The sequence below is a fragment of the Heterocephalus glaber genome, unplaced genomic scaffold, assembly GCF_053883595.1.
Source record: "Heterocephalus glaber isolate CG9 unplaced genomic scaffold, H.glaber_assembly_v1.0 deba00001666, whole genome shotgun sequence".
NCBI lineage: Eukaryota > Metazoa > Chordata > Mammalia > Rodentia > Bathyergidae > Heterocephalus > Heterocephalus glaber.
Window position 1 is genome coordinate 15,736,719 of NW_028258406.1, and position 12,896 is coordinate 15,749,614.

A 12,896-nucleotide genomic window follows, 5' to 3' on the forward strand; every position below is an offset into this window, starting at 1 on the left:
GAGAGAGGGAGAGAGAGGGAGGGAGGGAGAGAGAGAGAGACACTTTCTTAAGTGGAGGACAGCCTACGTAAGGTTACTATAGTAATTTGGAGCTTGTAGCAGCTGAACTTTTACAAGTCTTAGAATCAGAGGGAAGAGAGCAGGAAACATCTGTTGAAACAAGGAAAGAAAGCAGTTGTGCAGTCAGCAACTCAGAGAAGTGACTTCAGGTGAGGACACGGCCAGGTCATCGTGACCCCACAGGGAGAGCAAGGGAATAGTGTTCCCATCCCACTTTCTCTCCTGACCCTATCTAGGCCTCTCCTTAGCTGATCCCATTTGCAGCCAGAGTGCAAGAGACTGTGTTACACACAGGTCAGCTTCCTGGGGCAGGGATGAGTGGAGAGCCAATCTGAATGCGCAGTTGGCAAACTCATAAAAGACAACTTAAAAAAATTCCTTTTGAAACCATAGCTAAGTTAGGAGCTGAACCAGACCAAATACCGCTTGTACTCATTTTCTACAAAGTTGGGAACTGTTACTTGACTTGCTAAGCCCAGCATACCACTCAGGGTCTCCAAGGCTGAGAAAACGACAGGACCAAGAAGAAATCTGATAATCCTTCAGGAGACGAAATTGCAACGGGAGGGGAAGGTATGAAGCCATCCCACTGCTGCATAGTGGGCTCCAGATACTTCCTTTACATTTAGGGAGACTTCTGGGAAGATGGCAGAACGGTAAGCAGCAGTGGTCAGCATCTTCAAGATTCAGAATTGAGACGCTGGAATATCCACTTAGGGAAATTCTTCTAAATGAACTGTGTCCTCATCCTTGGAAAAATATGTGGATGATTCCTCATTTCTCTTCTATCTCACTTTTATAAACTCTGCACTGTGGGTTTCCCTATAATTCTGTGGAGGCCTCCACCTTAGCTATGCAGTGGTGTGGTTAGTGGTCAACCTCCAGCCATTCAGTGTAGCTTACTCCTGGGGTCCAATTAGTGAATTCCACCTCACAGGGAAAAGTCACCCTGACAAATAAGACTGGTGTTAAATTAATTTGGGATGAGTCCTGGTTAATGCACTTGAAATGACTGAACACTAGCTGCTTCATTCCACTATGTTTCTGAGAATAATAAGAGAAAGGGAGGCCTTGGGAACGTGGCCTTGGGTTTAGGGACCTGTGTCGATTAAATGCAAAATAATTTGGAACAAGATAGTTTAGAAGGATCATTCACATGCCTTTCACCACCTCAAGTTTCAGTCTTGTCACTGGATAGGGTCTGAGGAGGTTTCTGAGGCTGATAAGGAACCTAACATTCCCTACCCATAGAATACAATTGCAAGTTTGCTGATTGTCTTGAAAGAATTTTCAAGACTAGTCAGTAAGAGACATGAAAAGAGTTTATTAGGCAGAGATTTAGAAGTACACACTCAAAGAAATAGAGCGTGGGCCCACAAGAGAGAGAGGTGCATTATTTCGTGGAGCTGGGAACATGTATTCTTCTCTTGAGGAGTAGAAACCCCAGGAAAAGGTGGCCCACTCCCCAGAAGGGTACTAGTCCATTTTATAGCTATGGCCTAGTTTTTCTTTTTAATAGGCAATTTAAACATTCTTTGGATTCTTTCAATCTGTTCCTTTGTCTTAGGATCAAGGTCCTACTCTTTACTCTCTTAAACCAATTTATGGACTTAGTATTCCTGAGAGTTTTGGGTGTGATAGGTCTGAAAGGAAAGGGGCCTAAATTTAACCAAGGGAATGTGGATTCAGATCTCCCTGGTAACTTTGAGTGGGTTCCAGAAGTTGTAGTGTTCTTAAAGTAGGATTTTTAGTGATGATTTTCTTTGTCTCCTATCTATCTATCTATCTATCTATCTATCTATCTATCTATCTACCTATCTCTCTATCTCTCTATCTATTATTTGTTCTATCCTACCTTGGCCTTACAGTTTTCCCTAAGGAAGGAACATTGCCTGAGCTAAAACTCAAAGTATTTAGCTTTAGATAGAATGTAAAATAAAAGTTAATTTCTAAATAAATTTCTCATGATTTTTATATTTGGTATAAAATTTTCCCAAGAAAAGTTTAGGTTCTTAATCCACTTTGAATAGTCAATTTTATTGAGGCCACAAGAGATGCAAAAATGTATGTTTTTTAGGGAAGTTTTGACCAGCCTACAAAAACAATTTAATATCAATTATTTCAGAGAAGAAAATTAGTACAGTTTTAATTTTTAAATTAATGAGATACTTTGGCTATTTAATGTTATCTTTTTTTTTTTTTTTTTCTTTTGGTGCTGGGGATCGAACTTGGGTCCTTGCACTTGCCAGGCAGGCAGCAGAACCACTGAGCTAAATCCCGGGCCCAATGTTATCATTTTTAAGTTTAGGAACTCAACTTGACCTTTCATCCCTGCATTCCCAGTCAAGGTGTCGATGGGGACCTACTGGATTAGGAAGCCAGGCCAATTTTCATTGACTCCACTTTAGTGGTATTAGTCACTTTTTTGTTAGCTAAAGAGACTTCATCAAAGCAGAATGTGAGTACCAAGTGCTACAAAGGATGTACAAGGTGATCTACTGAGATGCCAGAAGAAAACATTACAATTTCTATTTCTATTTATCCCCCCCCAAAAAAATATTAGAAGGAAACTAAGCTCTATTAGTCTGTAATAGATGGACAGGAACTGACATCTCCATGCGGCTTGAACAGTGGCTCTTTTTTGTTAGTTAAGAGGAGTGTCCTGAGGAGCCTGAAGGCCCCAGTGGGCCCCCTTTTTTTTGCATATTGCAATGAGGGATGGCAGTTTAGCTCTTTCAGGTAAAGTGGATTTATAGATGAAGTTACCTGGTCTAAATTACTTATCACAAAATGAACATATAGCTTATGAAGATCTCTGCAAAGAGCTAGTGGGTAGAATAAGGCAAATGTAAGGGAAGAAGAGTAAAGGCTCTCATTTTCAGTGAAGTTACTAAGAAGTTGTAGAAATGCAAATATGTACTCACTCATGAATTATGGCCCTTATCTAACTGTGTTATGTTGTGAGTTATTATGGTTTGAAAAAGACAATGAAGAAGTCTGCTATCCTTTTCACTGACCTAAAAATCACATATACTATTCAAAGTAATATCTTAAAAAATGTTAATAAGTGTAATGGAAAATGCTGAATAGTTCCTTCTGAGGTTTTTTAGTAATGAAAAAAAGCTGGCATATGTCATGGGGAATACTTGTTCTACCTACTGCAATAAATACTTGTGAAATAGCCAGGTATAGTAGCACACACCATTATCCCAGCACTGGGAACCTGAGGCAGGAGGATTGTAAGTTTGAGCCCAGTCTGGGCCACTCAGCAACTTAGCGACTTAGCAACTATTTCTAAGCAAACAAACAAACAAACAAGTAAGAAATAAATGAATAAAAATTTAAAAGGCTGGCTCAGCACATAGCCTGTGGATTCAATGCCCAGTACCACACACACACACATGCACACACACACGTGAAATAATGCATGAAATAATACAGTGACAAAGTTTTTAATGTCATTAATATTTCTATTCCAAATACCTCCCTGTGACTCCAGACCCTTACAAATGGCTGTCTTCTTGAACCCTACCATTGGATATCTAGTTTTCTCCAATTTAACATGATCAGACCGAATTCTACATCTCCATCTCTGAAGAACTTTCCTAGTGGAACGTGCTTCAGGCTTCTCCATCCCATAAATGTCTACAATGGTTCTAAAGTGCTTGGGTTAGAAACCAGGCAGTATTCTGTCCCCTTTCTCTCTTGCCCTATATTCTAATCTGTCAGCAAATCTCACTGGTTCTATATCAAAACACATCCAGAATCTTTCGTTGCCTTCTTACATTAGTACGTGAGTCCATGTCTGATCTGGACAATTGAAATTTGTCTTTTGATGCCTTGCATGTTATTTCTGTTCTCCATGGGGCCAGAAAAATCTTTTCCAACCTAAGTTAGATCATGCCATGTTCTTCTGAGTATCTTCCAATGGATTCAAATCTGCTTAGAATAAAATCCTCAGTCCTTCCTCTACTCCTCAAGGCTCTCTTAATCCTTTGATCTCTCAGGGCTGTCCTCTGACCTCTGACTTTACCACATTCCTTCCCTCACTCTGGCAAGAGGCATACAAGCCTCCCTGTAGTTCAGCTACTCTCAGTAGGCTCCTGCATCAGGGCCTTTGCCCATACTCTTTCTCAGATCACAGAGTCTTTTGCAAGATAAAGGTAATCCAGCACAGCCAGTTCTCCAACTGAGAGAGGTCTTCCTCACTGCCTATAACAGCCGGGTCTACCACTCTCTGTTTCAATAGCCTGAATTTTCTTTGAAGCACTCAACCCTGACATATAAAGTCAGTCCTCCATATCTACTGGTTTCATATCTGTGGCTTCAAATAACCACAGAACAAAAATATTCAGAAAAAGAAATTGTGTCTATACTGAACATGTATAGACATATTTCCATGCTATTCTCTAAACAATGTGGTCTAATAACTATTTCCATAGCATTTACATTGTATTAGATATTCCTTACATTGTATAAGGAATTTTAAATGATTTAAATTATATTGGAAAATAGGTATAGGCTATATGCAAATATTATTTCATTTTATATTTATTTGGTTTTATATAGGAAATGAGCAGCCATGGATTTTGATATCCTGGATAGTTCCCAGTAGATACAGAGTATCTTAGTTAACTTTCTTCATTGTTGGGCCAAAATACCCCACACTGACCAGTGAAAGGAGGAGAGGTTGAGTTTAGCTTACAATTTGTAGAGGTTTCAGTCTGTAGTTTGCTGGCTCCAAGGCAGGGCCATATGGCAGAGGAGAAACAGTCCATGGTAGAGCAGGCAGGAAGCAGCAAGTCTGCCTTCCTTCTTTCCCTTTTATTCTATTCAGACTACATCCTATTGGTTAGTGCCACTAACACCCAGGGTTGGGCTTCCCTCTTCAGTAATACTATCACTCACAACCATGTTGAACCAGTTGGTAAACTAATCCAGTTATCACATACTCATAATCCAGTATCACACACCTATCATCTAGGTGCTTTCCAAAAGCTGCACCTGTGAGGGAGCACATGAGGCTTTGAGGGGACATCTAAATACAAGCCATAACAACACCAATGGATGACTGTATTTGATTTTTAAAATTTATTTGTCCTCTCTTACAGGAATAGAGCTGAATGAAAACTTAATTTTGTTCATTATTTCCTCAGCACCTAGAAGAGTGGCTGGCTTATACCAAGTACCCAATAAATCCTTTTTTGAAAGATAGAATGGAATTAATATTCATCTTTAGCTAGCAAATGTTGCTGGTAGATACAGAAGAAAACTTCAAAGAAATGAGTATAGAAGTAAATCAAGAAGTGCTTGCTATGTAGCTTCCACTTTGATAATAAAATATACAAAGCACTGCTCTTTTGTAAACCAATTATAGAAAACATGCCAGAAAAGATGTGCTTCCAACTGTAAATAACTTCTTTACTAGAGACAATGTGCTTATAGGACAATGGTTGAAAATAGCATTTGACAAAGTGGCTGGAATTAAAAGAAAATGCTGGGATAGGAATACAAGATAGCATCACTCTTGAAATGTATTCACCCTGAATTTATTTATTCATAGTCATAGAAATTTATTATATAGTTGAGCTATTGCTGCAGAGTAGTTGAAGCCAAAACACACAGTGAGCTGCAGGATATCATGGAAGCAATTAATCTAATTTTGAAAACTGACAGAGCTGTGTAAAATTCGAGGATCTTTGAAGTGTATTGTATCAAAATAGACAATAAACTAGAAAATCTCATGCCACCAAGAGTTTGCAGTTATTTCTTTTTATCAAAGGACAAACATTCCACATTTGCTGACCTTTTCTTGTGGTGACAAGTGGCTGTTAGCAGTTGCCGTCTAGGATCCTTTTTGAAAAAAAAAATACAATTGTTTTTTATTTTTCTTGGTAGAGATAGTGGTTTAACAATGAATAATGGAGTTCCTGCTTAAAATATTTCTAAGATTTTGAGCATTTATTGCCCTAAATATGTAAAAAGCTCATCTATAAAATGTTTTGTATCTATACAGTGAAAAAAGTTGGAAAGATTAAGATTAATTTCTTTCTTTCTTTTTTTTTTTTGTACCAGGGATCAAACATGGGACCTTGTGCTTGCGAGGCAGGTGGCAAAACCACTGAGCTAAATCCCTGGCCAATTTGTAGTATTTTTAAATCTCCTAAAAGAACAGTTTTAAGTAGGTTTTGAATCATTTGTCAAAATCTGTCAGAGTATATAATTTGCATATCATAAAATTCCCCCTTTAAAATGTACACCTCAGGGTTTTTAGTCTATTTACAATGTTGTGGGTCCACTACTACTATCTAATTCCAGAACATTTTCATTTTCTTAACCAATAAGTACTGAAGAATATCTGATTGACAACAGGAAATCCAGTAAGGAAATTCTTGCATTATGGGAGGATAGTATTGAACATTTTGATTTAGAAACTGCAGTTGGTTCTATACTTTTCTTTTTGGACCTGCAGATCTTTGTGAGGTATCCTCTTCAGTTATGGCAGCCACTAAATCCAAAAGTTCAAATCAGCTGAACTTAGAATCTGACTTTTGGCTCACTATGCTAAACTAAGATTTTTCAGAAAGAGAAAATTGTATTTAATTGCATTGTGTTCACTAAAAATATGACTATTGATTCTTTTTATGACAGCAGAAGATTTTTATTGTATTATTAGTAAGATAAAATAATATTACTTTAGAGAAGTTATTTCATCCTTGTTCTTCCTGTTAAAATTTCATCTTTGGGTATATTTTATGAATATGCTATAATAATACATTACAAAAAGCATCAAAATTCAAAATTAGGAAATAAACCTGTAGGGGTTTGTACTCAAAATATTTTATTGGTGAGATTTATTATGAAAATTTTATGATACACTTGTAGATTACCAGTGTTCATATATAATTCCTTGGTGCAGTGTTCTAAGTCATCAAGACTAGGTTTATGCTAGAATCTGATGCATAATTAGTGTTCAGGGGAGCTCAGGGAATTTTTAGTTAACAGAAACTCTGGTTTAGAAACACTAAAAGCAATTTTCTCAAATTCTGCTCTCTAATTAGATTATAATCCTTTTAAGAGCCTGAGATGGTGTCTGATTTCTTCTCTCTTCTTTGCCTCTTTTTCTTGTCTTTATCCTGATGCATAGTGTTTTATTTAGCTTTTTATTAGATGCTCAGGTGTTTATTAGAATTGGTTTCAGTTCTGTAGGGAACAGGGAAAGGGGATGTTACTAGAACCTCTGCAGTTAAGTTCTAGTCTCCTGCGAGCCATGGCAGTACATGGTGAATTACAGGAAAGGTAGAAAAATGAGACTGAGAAGAAGCTGAGCTCTGGGTCTGATCAGTGCTGCTCTGGGTGGCAAAGACGACAGCCCCCAGCTTACCGCACATTGGGAGAAACAAATATAACAAATGACTTGCAGAGAGTTCAGTACATCCTGGGTAAACAAGATGTAACAGTCCAATGAGGAACTGAGTAGATGTTTGCTCCTCCCAGGATGTTTTCAGCTCCCAGGATGTTTCTTGCCCCGGAGAATCACAGCATCACTGGATCATTGAGGTCTCAGTTGTGACCGGAGGCCAAAATGGAATTATGTCTCAGAATTCCATAGCTGGGTTGTAGGCGGGAGAACTAGGCTAACCAAATGATTTTTCCCTAAAATTATGTAGCATTGCTCCCAACAAGTTCACTTGAACTTTTCAACCATTAAGTATTCATTGGCTACTACCATGCGTGAAACCTGGCCAAGACAGTTTTGATCTTTTATTTCTTGTGTTGTCCAATTTTGTCCTCACCACAGCCTTAACTTTTAAGAACTATCATGGCCCTTTACTCACCAGAGAAGCAAGTTTAACAAGGTAAAAGAGGCAGAAGTCACACAGCTCAGTGGGATTGGAAATGAGGTTTCAAAGCAACCATCTGACTTAGAGCATGTGCTTTCCAGCTACCCTTGTGACAGTGTCCAGGAGTGGAGGTGAATGTTCCTTCTGACATGGTCACCCTTTGAGTTTGGTTCTTCCTCAGAGTGAGGCAAGTCTAAGCATGGGTCAATTGTTCTGAGACTTGAACACATTAACTCTCTGAGAGAACTGAGAAACTGGGACCCTTAATTAGATCCTGAAGAAATATTTCAATCAATTTATTTGGCTCCCGTTGGAGATCACATGTCACTTGGTAAGTATGATCATTAATTGTGATATGTCAGTTTGATTTGAGTAAGAGCAGCCTAGAAGATTAGTAAAGTTCTGGGTGTGTATGTGGAGGATTTACACGTAGATTAGCAAACACAGAGGGGAAGACCCACCTTGGATAAGGGAGCACCAACCATTAGGCATGTAGCCTGGACAGAATAAAAAGGGAAAGAAGGAAGTGTTACCTTTTTGGAGGAAAGGTCTTTGCCATTAGCTTTGGACATTGGTCTTCAGTTTCTTGCGATCCAAGAAAGAGGCCATGAGGACTGCAACAGGCAGTAGGGGAAGGGCTGCACAAACTGTTTAGAGCTCACATCTTCCCACAGCTTGCCCCAGGTGCTGGACACAGAGCTATAGGAGGTAATGTTTTCTCTGCTAGTTTTCAATCTTGCTTTGCTTTCATTCTTTTCTATCCCCCAACTCACCCTTTCGGAATGGGAATGCTTTTCCTGTGTCACTATATTTCAGCTGTGTATAACTTTTTTAAAACGGGCTCAAAACTAAGAGTTTGCTTGGAGACTCAGAAGAGTCTTTGGACTTGGACTTTTCCCCAATGCTGGAACTGTTCAGACTGGTGAGTATTAGAGATGGACTAAATGCACTTTACATAGAAGATGGACATGAGTCTTTTAGGGGCCAGGGTGGAATGTTGTAGTACTTAAATCTCAGATGTCCCCTCAAAGACTCATGTGTTTAGATGTGGGACTTTTGGGAGATGATTGCATCACAGGGGCACTATAGTCACCACTGGATTTATCCACTGATGAATCCTTAGCTGGATGTGCTGTTAGGAGGTGGGGTCTGGTTGGAAGAAGTGGGTCACCGGGGGCATGACTTAAAAGGGTGGATCTCCTTCTCTGCTCCTCCTTCGCTTTCTCTGCTTTCTGAACACCGTGATATGAGCCACTTTGCTCCCAGGCTTGTCCACCATGCTTTTTCTGGCTTGGAGCCAGCCAATGATGCAAAGAGTGAGACATCTAAAACCAAAATAAACCTCTCCTGCTTTAAATTGTGATTTTAGGTCTTTTGTCCCAGCAATGAGAAAGTGACTAAGACAGTAAGAATTCCATTATTATTAAGGAACAACTAATGAACCTTCATTCTTAGATCAAGTGAATAAACTAATATTAGGGAAAAGAACTTTGAAGGAATTTCTAGTAGCTCTTGGATTTAAACGGAAAGTTTTATAAGGTTCGTATAGAGCTCTAGAGACACCCACGTTTGAATGTTACTTATGAGAACCATTCCTGCATATGGTCTCTTTTTGATTTTACCAAGAGGGATATACTCTCAGAATTATCTCTGGAGGAGGGCCATCAGCACTACAGTATAGCGCCTTCACCTACAATCCTTTTCTTCAACATTGCTGAAATGTGAACGATTCTTCTATCTTATAACAACTATTCACCTCAGCCAGCTGCCTCTTAAGCTGCCATTCAATTTTTCTAACTTCCTTCTGCTCTCAGACCACCCCAAGAGTTGGTCTTTATTTGTTGCCTGGTAGACTTATCAGCACTCTCTCTTGCACTTTCTGGTTGTTTCTGCTTCTTTGGCAGGTGACAGCTATTGGTTTGTTCAAAGGGTAGCTTGGGCCAAGATCTTACTGTATTTGGGCTGCGCCACAGTACAGCTGCCCTCTGTCTCAAATGGCAAAAGTAGCCAAGGTTCTTAGTCATGTCATGCAATTTGGAAATGACAGACGTCATAGCAACTTAGCATCCAGACCCATATTCCTATTCCTTTCTACACAAATGAGAGGGTGAGGAAGGTCAGAATATAACCTCATGCTCACTTCTGATTCCTGGACCAGAAGCTGTGGTTGTATGACTCTCTGAGGAAGGGCAGGGAGTCCTGGGCTCTCTGACAGGCCTCCTGTTGGTTGATTTTCCCCATGTGACACATCATCAGACAGCTGCAGGCAAGAGAAGCCTGGAGAGGCTCAGATGCATGCTTGCCCTTTCCTTTGTCTCTGCTCTACCTGTGTTCAGATTAGAAATCCAAGAGGCATGTCTACCTCTAGGCTCTGTGAAGTGCTAGCCAATTGCAGATGCTCACAGAATGTGGATGGTTGATAATATTGTTAATCTGAGTAATAACAGGCATTTGGGGTGAGCTGTCAAGGAAGCTTCTCAGCACTAGGATACGGATGTGTGTGTCCTACTGAGGAGGAGGAAACCCAGTTAATGGGCAACTGTAGATACTTGTACTGAGGTGGCCCAGGTTAAAATACTCCTCCCTTTAAAGATAAAAAAGCAAGTCAATCTATCAAGGAGGCAAACAACTGAGCCTCACATAAGATGATACTGCATCTCCAGAGGCACTGAGTTTGTGCCAGCTGCTGGAGGTTTGAGTCAAAGGGAGTGAGACAATTTGAATAATTAGCCCCTTCCAGGCCTCAAGTCTAGGTGACATCCACTAATGTTTCCCTGGTGCTTTGTGCAGCTCTTCTCACTGTATCCCAGTGAAAGTGAAGCGGCTTCTCTGAGATGTATATATGAGGGAAAACAGAGTTCTGTTTTCAGACAGTACAGGAGCTAACCTCTTAAAGAATCTGGAGAAATGGAGAGCAAGTGTTGGTGAGGATATGGAGAATTTGAAACTGTTCTCTTGGTGGGAATGTGAAATAGTGCAACTGCTATGGAAAACAGTATGAAGGGTTCTCAGAAAATTAAAATTTGAATTACTTGTGTGATCTAGAAATTCCACTTATATGTATATATTCAAATTCAAATCAAGATCTCAAGGAGCTATTTTTACACTCATGTTCACTGTAGCTTTAGTCACAATAGTCAAGAGATGGAAATAATCCAAATGTTTATGGAAGAGAGAATGAATAAATAAAATGTGACTATATATGTATAATGATATATTCAGACTTTTAAAAGAAGGAAATCCTGTCATATGCTCCAATGTGGATGAATCCTGAAACTCTAAGACAGACACAAAAGGACAAGTACTCTATAATTCTACTCATATGAGATATGTAATGTGGTCAAAATCATAGAAGCAGAAAATAGAAAGGTGTTTACTAAGGACTGTGGGAAAGAAAGAAGAGGAAATAGTGCTTAATAGAAGTTCTACTTTTGCAAGATGAAAAACTTCTAGAGATTTACTGCACAATAATGTGAATATACTCAACACTATTGAACTATATGTTAAAAATGGTTAAGATGTTATGCATCTGTAGCCACAATTTTAAAATTAAAACAAAAACCCTTGGAAAAATTCCTTTATTAAATGAAAATTCTTTGGTAATGCAATTACTCACCTTCTTAGTTTTCCTATAGGAAATAGGAATTTTTCCATAATGAATTTTCTTTTTCCTTCCTTCCTTCCTTCTTTCCTCCTTTCCTTCCTTCTTTCCTTTCTTCCCTCCCTCCCTCCCTCCCTTCCTTCTTTCTTTCTTTCTTTCTTTCTTTCTTTCTTTCTTTCTTTCTTTCTTTCTTTCTTTCTTTTTTTCTTTCTTTCTTTCTTTTTTTCTTTCTTTCTCCTCCATCAGTACTGGGGATTGAACCCAGGGCTTTTGCACTGATCTACATCTCCAGCCTTTTTATTTTTTATTTTGAGACTAGGTCACCAAGTTGCCCAGGCTCTATTCAAATTTGTAATCCTCCTACCTTATCTTCCCAGAGCTCTGGGATTACAGTCATGTGCCACTACATCTGGTTTGAGTTTTCTTAAAACAAGGCTTGTTTGTAACTTGAGTGTGGAAGATTTTCATTGTCTCTGTATCTTCTGACTTGGATCCACCACTTCCTTCCTAATCTCAAAAGCATTATCATGCAGAATTGGGGCTTTCGGGGTTATAAGAGACTTATGATATACAAGAGGAGTCCCACTAATAGCTCCAAAGATGAATGATTTGATAGAATTAAGATCAAAGGGACTGGGTATTATGGTCTGGATGCAGTTTCTACATGTAGTATAATAAAAAGTATATGTGTTTGGCCTTTGCCCTGGTTCCTGGTACAGAGAGTTCCTAAAACCCTTGGGATAGGTTTTACATAATCATAAGTGTTTTACAGAGCTCTTTTGGAACACACCTCAATTTATGCTAATGAAGTGACTATGGCAGGGCCAGGGACTGTTGCCAGAGGAGCCAACCAGGAGATTGAAGAGTTAAAATTTTCAGCACCCCCAATCCCTGGAAAGGTGGAGGGTTTGAGATTGAGCTAAACTATCAATGGCCAATGATTTAATTAACTATGCCTATGTAGTAAGATCTCCATAAAAGTCTCATAGGAACCCCTGGTCTATAGCTGATCAGTTAGAAGTACAAGAAGCCAGGCCTGTGATTGGCATCTGAAGCCAAGGATGTCTTGTGGGGCTGAGCCTCCAGTTTCTGGGGTCTGATGAACTCCAGGTAGGAACTATCAGAATGGAATTGAACTGTAGTACACACCTCAGATTCCATTTCCTCCCTGGGTCTATGTAGAATTTAGTTGTATCCCATCCCCCTTTTTAAAAAAAGTCCTGGGGATTAAATCCAGGGCTTCTGTCTTGAGCTACATTGCTGGCCTTTAAAAAAAAGTTTTATTCTGAGACAGGGTCTTGCTAAATCACTAAGTTGCTTGAACTTGTAAACCTAACTCAGCCTCCCAGAGTGCTGAGGCTACAAGGTGATTTTCCTTAAGTGATCTAACT